The sequence below is a fragment of the Triticum aestivum genome, chromosome 7D (assembly GCF_018294505.1).
Source record: "Triticum aestivum cultivar Chinese Spring chromosome 7D, IWGSC CS RefSeq v2.1, whole genome shotgun sequence".
NCBI classification, from domain to species: domain Eukaryota; kingdom Viridiplantae; phylum Streptophyta; class Magnoliopsida; order Poales; family Poaceae; genus Triticum; species Triticum aestivum.
The window spans coordinates 164,985,772-164,991,771 of record NC_057814.1 but is presented as its reverse complement, the minus strand read 5'-3'; the positions used below and the strand labels follow the sequence as shown (position 1 = coordinate 164,991,771).

General features: G+C 45.4%; 1 long non-coding RNA gene across 1 annotated transcript; it reads left to right on the top strand.

Annotated features, from left to right (window-relative positions):
• Positions 1–552: 552 nt before the first annotated feature.
• On the top strand, positions 553–3,736 carry LOC123167337 (uncharacterized). The gene is made up of 4 exons (XR_006483898.1): positions 553–1,174; positions 1,639–1,822; positions 2,377–2,648; positions 3,003–3,736. It is a non-coding gene; the product is annotated as an uncharacterized lncRNA (long non-coding RNA).
• The last annotated feature ends 2,264 nt before the right edge of the window (positions 3,737–6,000 follow it).

Below are 6,000 nucleotides of genomic sequence, written 5' to 3'. Positions count from 1 at the left end.
AAATCTTATTGTGGAAGTATTATATCTCTACTCCTAATGTCTCAGTACGTAGGTCGTTCGTTGGTTTCGTTTGTTTCCTACCCTTCCATCGATTGATATATGGCCCTACCTACAATCTCCCTCCCACTGATTTTCCTCCCCCCTCCGAAAACCAACACCGGTTTTAATCCATCGTCAGATCCACACGTCCCATGCCCAGGAAAACCAAACCGACCCTTCCGTCCTTCCAGCAATCCCACCCTTCCATATAAGACACCAATCAAATCATATCGAATGGTCGATTTAAAACCTTCCATCCAAAACATTTCCTTGTTAGCGCATTTATTTATTGTTAATATTGCTACAAATATTTATGTAATCAATTAGCTACCAAATAAAATATCTCAAGATTATTCTCCAACAAGCCAAAAGGAAACAACCCGTGTTAATTCATAAACCAGAAGCACATCCCCTACAAAAAATCAATCCACGGAATATACATGGAAGCTATGATATTTTCTTTTGGAAAGTACTGCTCGTATTCCAAAGGAAATTCCAAATCAATCCGTCTATTAAACATGGAGATTTCTTAAAGAAGTGTGTGCCCGTCGATCCATAGCTGCTACGCAAAGAACGCGCTGCTCGATCAAATCAACCGAGGGATGAGAGGAGAAAGGTCTCCGCCGAACTCCGCTTCCCCACCGCCGCCGAGCTGCCCGCTCCCCTCGCTCCAGATCGAACTCCATCCGGACCAGCCCATCACGTCGATCCCTTCGCCGGCCGTCTACTCCGCTCAACGCCGTCTCGCTGGACGCTCCTTCTCTCTTCTGCGCCTGGCCTTCCACCACAACCCGGCGTCTCACTGTCGCCGGCGGCCATCACCAGGTCGCCGCCTCCCAAACTCACCTACAGATCGACTGGTACTCAGGAGAATAGCAGATCAGTACCTCTGGCCCTAAAATCCCATGTTCTTTTCTCTGGTCCGTTGAATATTTTTGGAATCACATATGTTTTATTTATATGATGCAATTTCTGCCAAATTCGCAGATAATTTAGAAAGTGTGTTGCATGAGTAATCTTGAATTCTTCTGTCAATTTTGCTGTTGTCATTTTTTGTTAGTTCAACAGGAAAACGAATGTGATGCACATTGTAAGCTGCCATGGACTGCTGATACGACTCATGCATTACTTCATGGTATGTGTCCTCTGCGTCTTTTAACCAATAATCTCATTCTTTGAGATTTTAGCCAGTAGAGAAAATAGATTGAGATCCTCTGGTCTTGGCCGGAGGTGTTTTGTTATTCATTGTGATTCATATTCCAGTCTGTGTAGATTGGTCTAATTCTGAGCCAGCATGGACCTCCTAGGCTTTAATATATGTTCAGTTATCCATTCATCCGCTATGCATTGTTAATAGAAATGAAAACCTTATGGAGTACCATATACTTGAAAGTATGCATAATTAATTTGCCCATATGAAACGAACAATTCATCGGCTAGAACACATAGTAGTATCGCTATTTTTACAATTACACTCCACTGTACTTCTCTCATTTAGTTACTTATAATTACAAAATAATATGAAGATCAACTTTAGAGAATTGAACTGATATTTAATTCAGTTGAATCTAAGGCCACTATATAATATCATTTGTGCAGGTTCATTATGAGAGACGTGCATTAACTTGGCAATATCAAAACTGGTGTTCCATGAAACAACATTCATGCAGTCACACGCCGATGTGCATCACGAACGTTGACATGACTGGATCATTTAGTGTCAGAAATAATCTTATATTCTAGGATGGAGGGAGTACCATACCACTGTTTGTGCCTGATTCGAGTAAGTTCAGATGAAGCTTTACAATAAAATTCGCATTGAATTAAGAACATAACTTGTGTTATGTGCCTGATTCGACCTTCTGTTGATTTTTAAATTGCTCATAGCCCATTGGTGCTTAAATACATGAAGAAATGTCTAGAGATGTCCAGTATGTTACAACTGCAGTATTTAATATGTATTATTAATATCATTTTAGCACAAATTTACATTTATGTTTACCCAGCTTGGCCTACATGCTTTGTTTTTTGTTAGTAAGTTAAATAATTAAATTTTGTACTACTTAGAAAACTCGTTAGATGTTTTTACTGCTTGATCTCACATCATATTTACGTGCTAAGAAATGAGTTGTAACTGAAACAATAATGTTAGTTTATGTAACTACATACTGTGTTGGATATTAGTTTTTTGAAATTAATTACGTGTTTAATTGGCTTTTCTTTTTGTGTGTCAAGAATTTATTTACAATCTGTAACACGAGTGATTTATTTGACATACATACATATCTATATTTTTTGTATACGTGGAATATATTACAAGATCCATCATAAAAACAGCATCTAGGCTCTTTGAAGTCATAATATCCAGCTTCACCTTCACACGTCGACGTTCTACCATGACTGTGCAATATATTTCAAGGCCCATGATAAAACTGAAAGAGGATCATGGGTTTTATAGCTCATGGTGGCCGGGTTTTGCTAGCGTTGTGGTCCATGCATACCAATTCTTTGAATCAGTTCCACCGTGCAGTGATGTAAGAAAAAGGTGTGTCGTTTGTCGACTGTGGGCAATGGAGTAATGTAGATGTACTATAGAGTACATATCCAAGGTACGGAGTGAACTATTTTAGTTCTTTCTTGTGCTATATGCCAATCTCAGATTTTTTGTTTGGTCTATTTTAGCTCAACATTGGTGTTAGCAGTAAAAACACTTGCAAATGTATGTGTCTTGAATACATAATTTGTGCTCTAGAAGATAATTGTAGAGAATGGTCACAATAATTTAATTCGCTGTTTCAATATTTGTATTCAGAATAAGTAGTAGTTATATTCTCCTGTGTAGTTTTAGTACCTGAGTTGAGAAATAAATAATAGCCTTTCTCTAAAGAGGTTTGATGCCTTGCTTTTTATAATTCAAATCATTTGGATTTGTTTTCTAATATTCAGAACATAATGGTTTGCAGAGAACAGTGAGGTGACTTTAGATAGCTGTAATGAGCTGATGGAGCCTTTGACCTGAAGTTATATTTGTATAGATTACATGATTTGTTGATGAGGATAATAAGGAGGAGCTGATGGCAAACCAACCAAGGAAGGTCACGGAAGATTGAGGTTGGGCACGATGCCACATCAGAAGTTATTAGGCTATGGGTGAGTTAGGGGCCATGGAGGAGTGAGCCGATAGGAGGGTCAAGTATGGTGCATACATGTCAACATTGGTAGTCAGAACTTGATGATGAGTGCAGATGGGAATGATGGAATGAGGACGGGCGTGCTGCAGTCCAGCAATTTGTCATTGCCAAATGATTCAATCCCGGTGAGGTCATTGCTGGATATGCAAGGTCTCACTGGGCAAGGTATTCGAAGTTCTTAAGTGCTTAGGAACCTCGCTGTGTTTTCGTATTGACGTGATTAGCAAGTGTATTTACCGAAGCATAGATGTAATGTGGGTTATGTGCAGCACCGAATCTGAGGTGGCTGCAATCCAGTCGGTTCTGGCATCGGAGAGTTAAGAGTGAATCAGACTTAATCAGATGGCATCGACACTGTGCCAATACGTACTTTTGATTCTTATCCTAGATGATCTCATTTAAAGTTGTTGCGGTTTGTTAAAATCATTCTTGATAAGCTACACAACGCTTCATGTATTGCACTACTAATGTCGTTTATTGCACTAATATCCTGTTCCACTCGTATATAGATGATTTGTTTTGTTTACTAAAATGTGAATATAAGTGAATCTATCTTATATTAGTACAATGATTATAATTTGTCTTAAGTTAACACAATGATTGTAATTTTGAAGTGTGGGTGTGACAGGGTTGAGGGATTGTGAGTCGGATGTGCCATTAATGGCACCATGCTTGGATTGGGGAGTAGAAGAGTAATCATTATATATGTTTGACATGATTAGTGTATTATGCACCGTAGCAATGCAAGGGCAAGGAGCACGTGAAAGTAGATGTTTTGCATGCATGGCTGGTGGAGAAACATATTTAGAGGAAAGCGAGATATTGACAAGAACTATTTGTCACAACATAGAGTGCTAAGCATGTGATGTACGCACTGCATATAATGATATTTTGATTGAGAGTGCTAAAATAGTTGTGGCTATACTTGTCCCATAGATAAGCTTGTTGTTCCATAGCAATGGAAGGGCATTCAACCAGATTTAGATTCCTTGGATTAGGAATAGATCAAGAAGGTGACTGTCGGTGGAAACGACACCTATGGAATCACTGGGATCCCTTCTACGGTTGGCGGGCGCGGGGTTGTGCAAAGAGCGGGTCTGGTAGTCAGCACAAAGATCGTTTACCCAGATTCGGGCCGCGAGGATGCGTAATATCCTAGTCCTGCTTTGGTGTATATTTGAGTGTTTTTGAGCCCTCGAACTAGCTGCGGTGCATGCCTAGTCCAAAGGATCCGAATCCTTCTCCTAGGTGCCTCCTCCTTTTATAGTCAAAAGGGGTCGCCACAGTGGCACACAAGAGGTGAAAAGATATACAGTGTACAAGCTTATCACCTGTCATTACGGGTCAAGGCGCATTAAATGCGCCCCTTAGGTGTCCCGTTGCTTTATTGGGGACAGCGACGAGGCCCGTCTCGTCCGTCGCCGCTCCGCCTCGCTCCGACACGCGCCCAGGCCAACGAGGCATGCAGCGCCACGCAAGCTGGCAGGCTGCTGAGATGGCGTGGTGGTAGGATCTTCACGAAGATCTGCATGCCACCACACAGATGCTTGCTGAGTTGGCCTGAAGGCTGCACGTTGCCACGCAGGTGCCTGTCCAGCTGGTTGGGCTGGCAGCTGCATGGGAACGGCGGTGGAGTCTTGGCAGACATGGGCCTGGCTGTGGCCCCGCGGGTGTCTCTGGCAAGGGTCTTGCTGGGGCCCCGACAAGGGCCTTGCCGTGGCTTCGCGGTTGTCCTCGGCAAGGATCTTGCCGGGGGTCTCGTGGATCTCCTTGGCAAGGATCTCGCCGAGGATCGTCGTCTTTTGGTCCTCATTTGATCTTGTGTGTTTATGATCTTGACAAAGATCTGCATGCCACCATGGAGGTGCCTCCCGAGCCTTGGTTCCAATGTGGTTGATGGTGTTGGAACCCTTGGGTTCAAGGGTGGCGCGCCCTGCCGGCGTTGGGCAAGTTGCCCCGGCAAGACTCTTGCCGGGGCTGCGGAGGCCGCCCCGGCAAGGGTCTTGCCGGGGGAGTCCACCTCGCCCTCTTGCTCTTAGTGTTTCTGGTCTTGGCGTTGCTTTGCCCGTCTCGTGCCTTCCTCTGCCCTACTTAGTGTGGCCGCGGGCGTGGCTCTGACTGCCCGTGCACAAGTAGAGGCTTACAAAAAGGGCCCCTACAGGACCCCCCGGGCCTGGGCCACACATAAGCGCAACGCGTTGTTGGGCCAGGCCCAGAACGGTGCGCGGGCAGGCGGGGCGGAGTTTCACCGCGGTAATTCCCTCGCCCGCCGCGCTTCCCCACGACCCGTGTTGAATGCGCGACGTGGAGGGTCGTGCGTGACGTGGGGGTCATGCGCGGGGCGGTTCCTGCCCTCATGCGTCACATCGTGGTAAAGAGGCGGCTCGCGCCTTCCCCATAAAAAGAGGAAAACGCAGGGGCGCGGCTCATTTACTGAGTGGACTCGGGTCGTGGCCTTCGAGGCGCCGTGCCCTACGATCACGGGGTGGAAAACGGTCGCCCCACCCGTCCCCTTGATTTCTGTTTGCTCGCCACGTGTCCTCCATGCCTTGAAGATGGTAGGCGGCGGGTGCGGGCCTTGAATGACGAGGCGGGAAACCGGGCCGCTGCTGATTGGAGCAGCGGGTCGGTCTCGATTCCCTGCGCTCCTGATGGCCGGATTGGTTAAGTGGGGCGGCCGAGCCCCGACCCCGCCCCTTTACAAGAAGGGGAGGGGGAACGACACCCCTCAATCTTTCACCATCCGCCTCCTTCCACCTTGGCTTCTCTC